The sequence below is a fragment of the Cibotium barometz genome, chromosome 46 (genome assembly GCF_041138505.1).
Source record: "Cibotium barometz isolate CiBa-2024 chromosome 46, ASM4113850v1, whole genome shotgun sequence".
Classification (NCBI taxonomy): domain Eukaryota; kingdom Viridiplantae; phylum Streptophyta; class Polypodiopsida; order Cyatheales; family Cibotiaceae; genus Cibotium; species Cibotium barometz.
In genome coordinates this window covers 22,718,042-22,731,993 of record NC_141091.1, presented here as the reverse complement: position 1 = coordinate 22,731,993, position 13,952 = coordinate 22,718,042, and the positions used below count along the sequence as shown (strand labels likewise).

Genomic DNA, 13,952 nt, shown 5'->3' with positions numbered 1-13,952 from the left:
TATTTTGTTATAAAACTGTTATTTTCATTAAATTTAATTTCTTTGCATAGAAAGATGCATAATGGAAATTTTTTTATTATAAAAGTGTTATTTTCATTAAAATTGATTTTATGCATAGAAAGATGCATAATGGATTTTTTTTTATTTTAAAAGTGTTAATCTCATTAAAATTGATTTTATGCATAGAAAGATGCATAAAGGATTTATTTTATTTCAAAAGTGTTATTCTCATTAAAAAAAAATTTGCATAGAAAGATGCATGAAGGATTTATTTTTATTTCAAAAATGTTATTCTCATTAAAATTGATTTTATGCATAGAAAGATGAATAATGGAATTTTTTTTATTTCAAAAGTGTTACTCTTAAAATTGATTTTTTGCATAGAAAGATGCATGAAGGATTTATTTTTATTTCAAAAGTGTTATTCTCATTAAAATTGATTTTATGTATAACAAGATGCATAAAAGATTTATTTTTATTTCAAAAGTGTTATTCTCATTAAATTTGATTTTATGCATAGAAAGATGCATCAAGGATTTATTTTTATTTCAAGTGTTATTCTCATTAAAGTTGATTTTTATGCATGAAAGGATTTTTATAAAACTGTTATTCCCACCATTGAAGTTGTTTTTTATGCATAAATAGATGCGTAAAGAATCTTTATATCAAAATTAGAATTCTCTTAAATTCTATGTTTAAATTCTATGAATAGATGTAATGAGATGTGATGAGAGTCAGATAGGTGTGAATGAATGGATGGATGGATGTGATGTGAATAGAGGTGATGAGATGTGAGGTGAATAGATGTAATGAGATGTGATGAGAATCAGATAGGTGTGAATGAATGGATGGATGGATGGATGTGAATAGAGGTGATGAGATGTGAGGTGAATAGATGTGATGAGAATCAGATAGGTGTGAATGAATGGATAGATGGATGTGAAGTGAATAGAGGTGATGAGATGTGAGGTGAATAGATGTAATGAGATGTGATGAGAATCAGATAGGTGTGAATGAATGGATGGATGGATGTGGCTGTATGTGAAAGAATGGATGTGGATGTATGTGAAAGAATGAATGTGGATATGTACGTGAAAGAATGGATGTGGATATGTACGTGAAAGACAGGATATGTGGATATGTACGTGAAAGACGGGATGTGGATATGTATGTGAAAGAGTGGATGTGAATGTATAAGTGAAGAATGGATATGAATGTATATGTGAAGAATTGATGTGAATGTATATGTGAAGAATGGATACGAATGTGTATGTGAAAGAATGGATGTGGTTATGTATGTGAAGAATGGATGTGAATGTATATGTGAAGAATGGATGCGAATGTGTATGTGAAAGAATGGATGTGGTTATGTATGTGAAGAATGGATGTGAATGTATATGTGAAGAATGGATGCGAATGTGTATGTGAAAGAATGGATGTGGTTATGTATGTGAAGAATGGATGTGGAAGTATGTGAAAGAATGGATGTGGATATGTATGTGAAAGAATGGATGTGAATGTATAAGTGAAGAATGGATGTGAATGTATATGTGAAGAGTTGATGTGAATGTATATGTGAAGAATGGATGCGAATGTGTATGTGAAAGAATGGATGTGGTTATGTATGTGAAGAATGGATGTGAATGTATATGTGAAGAATGGATGTGGTTATGTATATGTGAAGAATGGATGCGAATGTGTATGTGAAAGAATGGATGTGGTTATGTATGTGAAGAATGGATGTGAATGTATGTGAAAGAATGGATGTGGATATGTATGTGAAAGAATGGATGTGAATGTATAAGTGAAGAATGGATGTGAATGTATATGTGAAGAATTGATGTGAATGTATGTGAAGAATGGATACGAATGTATATGTGAAAGAATAGTTGTGGTTTTGTATGTGAAGAATGGATGTGAATGTATATGTGAAGAATGGATGCGAATGTGTATGCGAAGGAATGGATGTGGTTATGTATGTGAAGAATGGATGTGGATGTATGTGAAAGAATGGATGTGGATATGTATGTGAAAGAATGGATGTGGATGTGTATGTGAAAGAATGTGATGTGATGTAAAGAGATGTGATGTGACATGAATATATGTGGATGTGAAGTGATAGATATGAATGTATGGATGATGTGACAAGTCGTACATGTGAATGATTGGATGGATGTGGATGAATGAGATGATATGTGTATGAATGAGATATGATGTGGATAGAAGTGATGTGATATAATGTGGATAGAATGTATGTGATGGGATGGTTATGAGAATGTATGTGGTGGATATGAACGAATGAATGTGATGGATATGAATTAATGTGATGTGATGTAAATGGAGATAGATGTGTTGTGTGATGTGAACGAATATGATGTTATGAGATGTGGATATGGGTAGATGTGAGTGGATGAGATCTGATGCGGATAAATGAGAAAAGATGTGATGAAATGGAAAACGATGTGATGAGAATGGGAATACATATGAAATAAATGAGAATTGATGTGAAACAATATGGAAAGACGAGAGTTCGTTATAGAAACTGTATTTATGACCTGTTTTTAAATGATTGTTTTATGTCAAGAATGTTGGGGAAGCATTTTGACCGTCTTGTGAATGAGGTCATGGAGACCTAATCTGATAAAGTTGCAACAGCTGTTTGACGGAGAGTCAATGGAGGACGTCTCGCGTAGCAAGGTCGCAGTCGAGGTCTTGACCAGCCTTGGTTTGATTAAATGGTGAGCTTCCGGTACGGTGGATGAGGGACCAAGGAAGCGGCCTATGAGTGAAGCGCTAGGTGACCTGCGAAGGATCCTAGAGGGTGCTGACCATACGCTGCTCAGGCTCTAGCTCGCCGAAGATACCCACACGTGCGTCGGGGAAGATATTAGAACAAGGAGTAAGAGTTGTTTTCTGAATTCGGGCGTGGATCTAGTTGATTGACCTTGCTGGTCCTCAACAGATGAGTCCATGGCTCTTTTATATGTATCTGTTGGTTGATCTTGCTGGAGGAAAGAGGTGATTATGATTCAACTAGATATTGAAAAGGCTTATGCTACGTTAGTTGATCTTTTCTTTTGCAGCTTATGCAAGCTATGGGATTTGGCCCTCTCATGTCTTCTTTGATTTATACTATTAGCCAACATGCAGTGGCTAGGCTTATGATTAATGGTGGGTGATTGAGCCCAGTCATTTGACGAGATCGGTTAGGCAAGGATGCCCACTTAGCCCTCTCTTGTTTTCAATTGTTACACATCCAATCTTATCTTAACTAGATAAGCTAGCAGAGGACCATGAAGTTGTAGGGCTTACACTTCCAAGCGGAGAGCAGATGGTTGGCCAGGCATTGGCAGATGATTCTTTCATGTTCCTTAAGGCTCAAAGAGATAATGTTCAAAAGGCTATGGCTGTTTGGGATACTTTTGGTCTTGCTTCAGGGTTCTGCATTAATATGCAGAAATCTGCTCTAATAAGTAGTACACTGAGAGGGATTTGCTTGATTTGGGATGGAATGGGGACAGGTCATACAAAGGGGATGCATCACACACCACTTGGGTTATCTGATTGGAGTTGATGTTGATTTCACAGGCTTTGTTGGCATGGATTTATGCAAGGATAAATGATAAGTTTGTGTGTATTGGAAATCTCAAGGTTGGCCTATGCATGTTCGGCTCAAAGTGGCACAATCCATTATGATTAGTATGATATCTTTTTTCTTACCTTTATTTCCATGGACGGGCAAAGCTTTACATCAGATACAACATCCAATTTGATTTATGCTATGGAAAAGAGCCGGAAATAAACCAAGGCAGACGTGGATTTCTTGGGAACATGTTACTACTCCGAAGAGGAGTGGAGATCCGGATAGTCCTATTAGATGTTAGATTACATATGGTCGCTAGGAGATGGCCTTGATTGCAAGATATGTGTGTATCTCAAGAGCCATGGGTGGTAATAGCTAAGGCCCTCATAGAGGAGGTCGCACTTGTGCATGGTAATACCAGGATTGATGGTACATGGTGGGATGTAGTGAATGGTTCTCAATAGGTTCGAGCGGTGGCTTGACATCTCCTTTCTCATTTGATGATCTCATGGAAGGAGGTGCTGGCACACACTAAATGGAAGCCTTCAAATCAGTGGTTGCAGTTGAATTCTATGGCAAGTGAGGTGTTGGGTATTTCACAACTTTTGGAGTGGCCTGACAAACTTGTTGAGTGGCCAAAATTCAATAGAATGGCTCGATTGGGACTCGTGAGGATTCTGGATGCTTTGTTGCCACGTAGAGGCCACTTATTGTCTTTTCGAAAAATCCATCAATATTTTCGTGTTCCACGTGGATATTTACAGTTTATGGGAGAAGGTGAGGGCAGCACTTACATCGTTTGGCGATATTCCTTAGTTGGAGGATCAACAACCTTGGTTATATTGGGCATTTAGAAAGCCTCATGACATTTTTTAGCATACAACAAATCAAGTGTACCATATGATGGTGGTAGAAGACAAGAGTTACATCATTGAGAAGGCTAATAGGGTATGGAACATCAGGAAGAGTAGGGCCTAGTGGAAGGAAGTAATCTTGCAAGGCTAGTGGTCTAAGATTCCATATCAAGAGAAGGTGTTCCTATGGTGCATGCTAGTTGGAGGTCTACCAGGAACCAGTCACAAAAGCGGTGGATTGCTTTTGGTAATTGTGTGTTTTGTAAACATACTCGCATCTTTTCATTTCATGTCCGGTGTGGCAAAGAAGGTATGGGATTTCCTTTCTTGCGTATGGACTCCATTGACAAATAGGCCCGTAAAGGTTAAAGATTGGATTTTTGGTAAGATTCCGAATGGGCCAAATAACCCTGAACATTCAGTTTTCTTTTCTTTTTCAAGTGGACAGGTTTGTGGCATATCTGGTTAACTAAGAATGCCTTCATATTTGATGCAAAAGTTGGTATTATAGCTCACATAGGTCGTATAAAAGGGCTACTATTGTGGCAAGTCTCTTCGTGATCAGCTCATTTGGTGGAGAATGACATGGCTATATATTGGATGAGGGTACTCCGAGCTACACTTGTGGTTCAGAGTAAGTGAGGGAAAGCTAGTACATCATATGGTAGCCATGTGAGCATTTGTAAAGTATTTTTGGTAATATATCTAAAAAAAAAGAGAGGAGAGAGAGAGGAGAGAGAGAGAGAGAGAGAGAGAGAGAGAGAGAGAGAGAAACTTGTTTCCATTGAGAATTATGCATTTTGGAAAATTTTCACTGATGTAAAAAAGGTTTTGGGTGCTCAATCAAACTGCTTCAAGATGCTTATTTTAAATGGTCCCCCAAACCTTACAAAAGCTGGCAGGGGCCTGTGGGTCCATGACCCCACTCTTGTGGTAGATCAATGTGAGAAGCTAGGAGGACATACAATGGAGACCATTACCAAGCTATAGCCAAGAACCAAAAGGACCAAGAACTACCCAAAGGTGTTGCCTTCACTAGAGTTGCCAAAGGTCACTGGTCAACCGCCGCAACTTCCCTTCTCATGCTTTATTCTTCGCCAACCTCTAGCTCAGATGCTGCTGGTAAGCTATATATATTTTATTGTTTTAATTTATTCTATGGTCTTTTGGGGAGTTCCTATTGTGGAGTTATTCAGGCGTGTTGGGAGAGAGAGAGAGAGAGAGAGAGAGAGAGAGAGAGAGAGAGAGAGAGAGAGAGAGAGAGAGAGAGAGAGAGAGAGAGAGAGATGCTTGATATTGCTGCTTGGCATGTATACGTGGTGGATGTATTTTTTTCATTTATGGATGTTTTTTTTTCATTTATGGATGTTTTTTTTTCATTTATGGATGTTTATGAGGATAACTTGAGGGATGTTTGTGTGGGTATATATAATACTTTTATATAAATAATACATAGAAAGTAAATGTACACATTAAGTAGTTTTTGGATTTTCAATGTTGTGTAGTATTATGTTATGTTAGGTCATGACTTCTTATAGATGCTACTAGAAATATAAGGGTACATGAAGGTATGTTGATGCATTAGGAAAGTGTGGATGATGGTATAAGGATGTTGAGATCTGGATGTTACTATACATTGCTTTTATGCTTTTTGATGCGTGAGAATATGTTCGAGATTCTATGCACATGATTGATACCTATGTCGATATTATGTGATTGTTTCATGATGAACTATTAGTATCTTGTTGATTTTTACAACAAACCTTTACAATGATGATACGGGGTCAATGGTTATAGAACAAGGGGGTCATGCAACTTTAGTCCCCGAATTGATTGTATACTCCCTCGATTGATTCACCGGCGGCGGTTGGTTAGTGAGGGGGGGGAGTACGGTGCGTCCTGAGGATAGGGTTTGTGGATGGGTGGACTCGAGCAATTGCGGGGACTTTGGTGATGGGTAATTAATTATCGGCTAACCCTATGAGTGGCAACTCGCACCTGTGAGAAGTAGATGGCCACCTGGTCTATGGGAGAAGCAAATGGAAGGGTGGCCTTGATTAGTCTCGAGCTTCTTTGTGTGAGTTGTTATGGTCTACTCAAGCTAATTATCTTGGTCAAGTTTGGTCAAGTATCATCTTGGTTGCTGTCTTGGTTGACACTAGTTAGATGGCTGTACTTTTATTGTGATGCTATATCGAGCTTCTTTGTGTGAGTTGTCATGGTCTACTCAAGCTAATTATCTTGGTCAAGTTTGGTCAAGTGTCATCTTGGTCAAGTCTAGTGAAGTGCTGTCTTGCTTTTGACGCTAGTTAGATGTCTGTACTTTTATTGTGATGCTATATTTAAAGAAATTTTTGATATTTTTTTTATATATTTGCGTGTCGTTATTGTACTCTGTTAGTCACTTGATGTGGGCGGTACGAGGTAGTCGGATGTCCATTACGTCAATCGATTGAGGTGGTATGACATTCTAGTCAGCCCTCAATAGACGTAAGGACCCCATATGTGGACTTTTAGTTACTTTCTTGTTTAGCCCATGTGGGGGGACCTCACATGTGGTAGCAAAGCACATGTTTCGTTCACCTAAGACCGGTGGGTAACAAGATTTTCATGCTTTCCATTCAATTAAAATGCGTAAAACAAGACCTAGAGTTGATCTTGGCAGAGGGCTTAGTTTCTATAGCAAACTTGAGAGTAGCTCATTGTGCCAAGTGTCCCATGAGAGAAGCAACAAAAAGAATTAAAATGTTGATTAGTGGTGCATGTGAGATTAATGCTAATCAAAATTACCTTGCACATGAGACAATGAGAAATAGATTTAATGGTCTATATAATACAAAACACAAGTATTTACGATCATGAACTTAGATCTTGGATGAGATTTTTGTTATGCATACATAAATAACTTGTTAGTTCATAGCTTTGTAATTATCTCCAAATGAGATTCTCATTACACATACCTATCTCCAAATGCTACTTGCTTTAAGGCTTAAGGCTACAACATATACTTGTTTTCACCCTGTATGAGAAGATGATATGAGATGCCTAAAATGAACTCTAAGCTACCCTCTTATAGGGTTTGTTGCTACTGGTTGGGTTCAACTTGGCCACCTCAAAAAGTCATCCAAAAGGTCATTTGTTGTGTTCCTATTATGCATACTATATTGCTTGTGCTTGATGGTCTTCTGAAATTTCTATGCTCTTTTCTTCTTGTGCCTCGTACAAACTTAAAAATATCATCCATTATTGATGTGATCTAACCATAGGTAAATGAGAACTAGCAATTGAAACCACAATGTCAAGAATAATAACCTATAGTGGTTGCATTGGAGGAAAAAACTAAGCACAAGAAACCTTAGCTTGAATATCGATTTCCACACAATTTCCACCTATTGAAACATTAACTTGATTTCCACACAAGTTCATCATTAACTTGGAGCTACATTGTACCGATTTAATCAGAGGATTCATACGCAAGGAAAAACCATTATGACTTGTCTACTAAAGAGTACACGAGCTCACTAGGAAACTCACTCAAAGACGACATCCTTTGTGATGTTGAAGTTACACTTGACTATGGCTTACGCGTCTTCTGTAAGACCTTCTCGAACCTTCCCGTGTGAAACCATCTTTTCTCTTATCTTAGTGGAGTTTCCCTCCACCTTGGCATCAGACGGAAGCATCAATTGGGACGATCGAATATACGATTGTAGAAAAAGTGGGGCTAGAGTTAGCGGCGGTGCATTTGCATTAACTATGCGTGACTACGTGGTAGAAGAAACATGATGTTTGTGGCCATGGAGAGCTTAGTTACTGCACTGGATATTGGAGACTTCGTTACTACAACAAACTTGGAGTAGCTCCCTATGCAAATTAACTAGAGGATTTTAATTATTATAACAAACCTGGAGGAACTCTTTGTGCCAAGTGTCCCATGAGATTAATGCTAAGTGCACGAGATCAATGCTAATCAAACTTATCTTACAAACACACAAAAGACAACATTGGAAATCGACTTAATCTAAAGTATAATACAAAACATAGAGATCCTCATTATGCATACGTATTTCCAAATGCTACTTGCATTCAAGGCTAAATGCTGCAAACAAACAATTGTATGACCCTATATGCGTGCAATAACTAATGATATGAGATGCCTACAATGAACTTTAAACTACACTTTCATAGTGTTTGTTGAAGCTAGCCAGCCATCCTTTCATGACCCCAAAAAGTCATCGAAAAGGTCAATTCCTATTGTGCTCAACTTTTGTCCCAATTATTGGTGCATGTCATGGGCACCTCTGGGCACCTATTGGGCTGTCAAAACAGCCCTGAATAAGCCATAATGTTTCACCTACTTGCCTAGAAAGTGACTGCAAGTAGGAAGCATGTTCATGTGGTACTCACTTGCGTGATGTAGGTGACACCAAGGACTTGGCGTCCGAGAAGACCCTTGGGGGTACCCCTTGTTAAACAAGTTTGACACATTGGAATTTCAAGTCTTCCACAATTGTATGTCAACTCCACGTTATGTCATATTCATGACCTTGACAAACGTCCAATCTATGAAAGTACCCATCTTGTCCCTTTCAAACTTCAGCAAGTACAAAGCAATGGGTGACCTTATTAGCAAAGGTGAGTTTTTCATTATGAGTTTTGTTGTAAAACCCTCGACGCGGTCAAGATTCTGAAGTGATGGGGTCCCTCAAATTTGCCACACTGGCAATCATAATCGGTTCCTTGTGCTACTAGGGGCCCTATCTTGGTTCCCTCAAATTTGGCACACTGGCAATCATAATCAGTTCCTTATGCTATCGGGCCTTATCTTGTGATCTTCTCCCATGCTTCAAACTGATACACCTAGAATGCCAAGTGTTGGAGTCTAGCTTGCCATCATACTCGATGTTCTCTCATAGATGGTTGACTTGAGCTATGAAGGATGCTTTTAAAAAATCGATGAAGCATGGCAACGCATTCTCATTGGTATCAATTGTCTTCAGCCTATCCATGATCTACCTCAATGGAGCACAACTGTAGTGCCATGTTGCTCTTTGCCCAGTTGTTCTTCCATTGGTTTCATGTATTCGACTAGGAATCACATCATAGCATCGCCTTCCAACAAGGGTGCTGGTAGTAGCCACTGTTAAGTGTCACTTGGGGTAAGGAACCTAGAGGGGTAGCTTGCCAAAAAGCCATCCAAAAGGTCATTTATTGCGTTCCTAGTGTGCATACCATGTAGCTTGTGCTTGATGGTCTTCTGAAATTTCTATGCTCTTTGTTTCTTTTACTTGGTACAAGCTTCAAAATGTCATGCAAAAACTTATTCATGATGCGATCTAGCCATAGGTAAAAGAGAACTAGCAATTGAAACCAGAATAATAACCTAGAGTGGTTGCATTGGAGGACAAAACTAAGCACAAGAAACCTTAGCTTGAATATCGATTTCGACCTATTGAAACATTAGCTTGGAGCTACCTTGTACCGATTTAATCAAGGAGGCAAAACCATTGTGACAATAGTAGATCGAGAGGCCTCCTTGGCAAGCGTCAAATGGCAAGCACAACAGCTCTGGTTCCGTGTTGGTTGCTCTCCGCCCAGCTGTTCTTCCATTGGCTTCATCATGTATACGGCTAACAACAATCACATCACTAGAATCGCCTTGCTGGTAGTAGCCACTGTTGTTAAGTACTTTTATCACTTGGGGTCAGGAACCTGGAGGGGTAGCAAGAGCAGAAGCATAGCTGAGAGTTGAGAGTCAATCGTGTCATGTATGAGGAGGATTTTACTGGCACACATGATTACCGGCATATCAGACACTAAGAGGAGTCTGAGGAGGCATAGCTTTTGCCATGAACATGAAGCACAGAGTCCAAATATTGCACCTCTTGTATTGAAAGCTGACTGTATATATGATGCCTGTTTTGTATGAAACTGGCAGTTCATTTTAGTAGGACTACTATAGCGAGAGAGCACTTGAGCTTTAGACAGGTATTTACCTTCTTACCACCACAGTCAATTTGTTTTTGGTGAAAAGAAACCCGGCTGCTCTCCTCATCACGAATCTCTATTGCTGATGGTTGCTCAGCAATAAATCATCCACCACAACCCACCCCCACACGCACACACACAAAACACAAACAAACTGAATCGAAGCTCTGATACATGATGATGATGATGATGATGCACTGACTGACTGCAAGATGAAAAAGAGATTATTATGGTTTTGCAACGCAGCATAGAGAATGAGAGATGAAGAAATACAGGAAAACTGGGTGTGTACCCGTCCGTTCATTGCTGTAGTTGAAACTCTGTTCAGGACCTCTCTGCAACTGTTGTTGAATCTCACATATGCTCCTCCGGCGTTCCCTCGTTGTTCTGCACCGGCTGTGGGGGCCAAAATAAAAAATAAAATCAGAAACACCAAGAACGCGCTTTCTTTCCACTTTGGGATTTTATTTTGGTAGGGGGGTGCGCCGGGCCTCTGAGGCAGTGCAATACAGAGGCGACGCGCGCAGCCCCCGGGCAGCAAGCTGCCGGGAGGGGGCTGCCCCCATGAAAGAAATTAGGTTAATATCATGTGGCCCGATGGGCCACGTATCAGATATTAAACTGATAAGAACAGATACTACACTTGATCTTAGCCAAAAGGCCGAGAAAGGTATGAGACACCACGGCTCACCCCTATGGATTTTATACCAGCCCTCGCAGTCCAGCCCGCCCTATGGGATAAAAAGGCGGATCCCTCACCTGCTATTCCATGCATATGCTTTGTAAGGCCACAGACATAAAGTCATCGAGCAACCACCTCCGAGTGACTCGAGAAATTAGAATGATCATGCACTTTTCATAACCATCCACTAGAGACTTGAAGGATAGGGATGCGCTCATTATCATGGCTTTTGCATCGCTATTATAGTAAGGGTGCCAATACCTAACTATTAATTGCGTACTATATGTGGACACCCATGAATCTCCGATAAAGCCACCAACGTTAGTGTGCTTCCCACCACCGCTACGTCTAGATAAATGAAGAATGGAGAGGCGTTTGCCCCCCGACTGTCAAAGAGCATGATGTGTTATGTAGAAGGTATTGGTGCTACAATCGGCCCACCATATAGCGTGCTAATGAGATGACATTACCATTGATGATGACTAGGATGCTCCTCAAGACAATCCTCCCCCGTTGTTATAAACAAGCCCAAGGAAGGGCACGAGTTCACAAACACACCTTCTCATTGCATGTAGATATAGCTATGCCCTAAACTTATAACCGTACACGAAGATGAAGAAGTTGATCCTCCACAATTCGTTGATTCGGAGTGATACGACCCATTGAACTCCTTACTTTTGTGATCGAGGAGAGAGAGAGAGAGAGAGAGAGAGAGTTTAAAACATTGGCTACTATAAGGTGCTACAAGTCAAAAATGGCAGAGCTAAAGCAATCACAGGGTTCTTCTCTCCATATGGAGGTATCGGCACGTGGAAGATTCAAGAGGACACTATCGCATGCCTAACAAGACCCGTGATGTAATTACAAAAGCAAATATGGGATTGCAACCTATCTAAAAACAGCCCCAACTTGAATTGTACAATGTTTCACTTGAATAAAGGGCCAACTCCTGAGACAAGTAATAGCATATTTCCATAAGCTCGAGATTCGTGGCATGATGGCACTACTTATAATACTCTTTAAAGATATGATACAAACACACTTATGTGGGCACCTATCCTCTACTTCAAGTAAAGAGCCACACAACATTATTATTCATTATACCCTTTGTACTAGATATTTTTATACACTCATATGACCAATTTGAAGATGGAATCATAATAAAAAGGGGAGCATGTTAACTCATTCATGTTAAAATAGCCTAAATATCACATTCTCATTACCAAACTCTGTGTAATATCACCTTTTGAGCCCTAATGTTATCTTGTGCTAGTCATCAGTATTGTGTGAGTCAAGAGTGGAATTTCTTACTTGTTTTTATCCTTCTTTATGGCTTTTAAATCATTGTGTGCTTTAGTAAGAGTGCTAGTACCTAAATATCATTACGTGTGGCTGGAACTACACAACCATTCTATATGGACACTGTAATTGGCACGAAACTTACACCAATGTCGATAAAGCCACCAACATTAGTGTGCATGAAGGTGGTCTTAGTGAAGCCCACTTTTACCATGTCTCGATAAATGAAGAATGGAGAGGCTTGACGAGTGTCAAAGAATATGATAGGATTGGCCATAGCCAATGTTGTAGAAGGTATTACTGCTACAATTAGCTATACTGAAATCATACTCAAAGGCACCTAGATTAACACTTTACCATCTCCATGAGGCCAAGAAAACCACATTTTTTGTTGATGAATAGTTTATAAAATAGCTAGAGATGGACATTGTTGACCAAGGAGTAATTCAGCCTTTCTATATAATTAAAGGGAAGATTTAATAAAAAAAGGGGAGCATGTTAACTCATTGGATTAAATAAAATAAATCTCACATTTTCAACCCTAAAAAAGTCTTTGTAATATCACATTTTGAGCCCTAATGTTATCTTGTGCTAGTCAGCAATACATGTGTGACTTGCGAGTGAGATTGCTTACTTGCTATAAAGTATGTTTGTACCTTTCCTCTATATTGCGTTCATTATCTTGGCTTTTGAATTGTTTTATGTGCTTTAGTAAGAGTGCCATTACCTAAGTATTAATGCGTGTGGCGGCTTAGTACTACAAAACCATTCTATATGGACACCTTAACTCATACGAATCTTTTACCATGTTCACAAAGCCACCAGTTGTTGAGCTTTTGGCCTTTGATCTGTTCTATGTGCTGTCATTCAAGGGTTCCCAGCATGCAGCTAGGCATCTAGAGGTTAGGATGGAAACTCTGGGTGGCTAAAATCTCTCTATGTGCAACCGATGTTCTTGCGTCGCCTCCTCCTCATCTGGATCTTGAGCTTGATGCTATCTACCTGTTCTGGAAGAAAATGGGAGAAGTGCCTGACATTGGCTCTGTTCTTCTCGCCTCCTCTCTCCTCTCATGAGTTAGTCTCCTTGTCTCATCTCTCATGTAGAAAGAGTGTCACACACCGATGATCCTTATACTCTATGACACACCGAAGAGGAACAAATCTCTCTGTGAACAGGCAGTGAAAGTGGCCTCTAATTGCATAGTATGCTGGGCATCATACTTATGCATATCACATGCATTGCAGAACTGTGGGTTCTCATGTGTGGATGACACCTGTCTCTACCTTAATGTGGAGTCTATATGATGACACCTAGAGCTGGCCCATGGATATCCTTAGTGCTTTGGATGTGTGAATTTTTAGGTAACCTGGCGTGTGGATTAACCCATATGTCATCACTGTTAGAAGCTGATCTTGTATAGTACTTTCTGTAGCTCTTCCACGAGCTTGAAAAAGAAGGAAAGAAAGTTCTGGTAACGTCTACAAAAGACCAAAGGGTCTATGAGACCGGAAGTGTTATAATGTGTCCATGAAGTAAATGAATCAT

General features: G+C 39.5%; 1 long non-coding RNA gene and 1 other non-coding gene across 2 annotated transcripts; both read right to left on the bottom strand.

Moving 5' to 3' along the window:
* Nucleotides 1–10,159: 10,159 nt before the first annotated feature.
* Nucleotides 10,160–11,123, bottom strand: LOC147612014 (uncharacterized). The gene is made up of 3 exons (XR_015263627.1): nucleotides 10,718–11,123; nucleotides 10,434–10,630; nucleotides 10,160–10,353 (listed from the first exon to the last, which is right to left on the bottom strand). It is a non-coding gene; the product is annotated as an uncharacterized LOC147612014 (long non-coding RNA).
* Nucleotides 10,901–11,099, bottom strand: LOC147612015 (U2 spliceosomal RNA). The gene has a single exon (XR_015263719.1). It is a non-coding gene; the product is annotated as a U2 spliceosomal RNA (small nuclear RNA).
* Nucleotides 11,124–13,952: the final 2,829 nt, after the last annotated feature.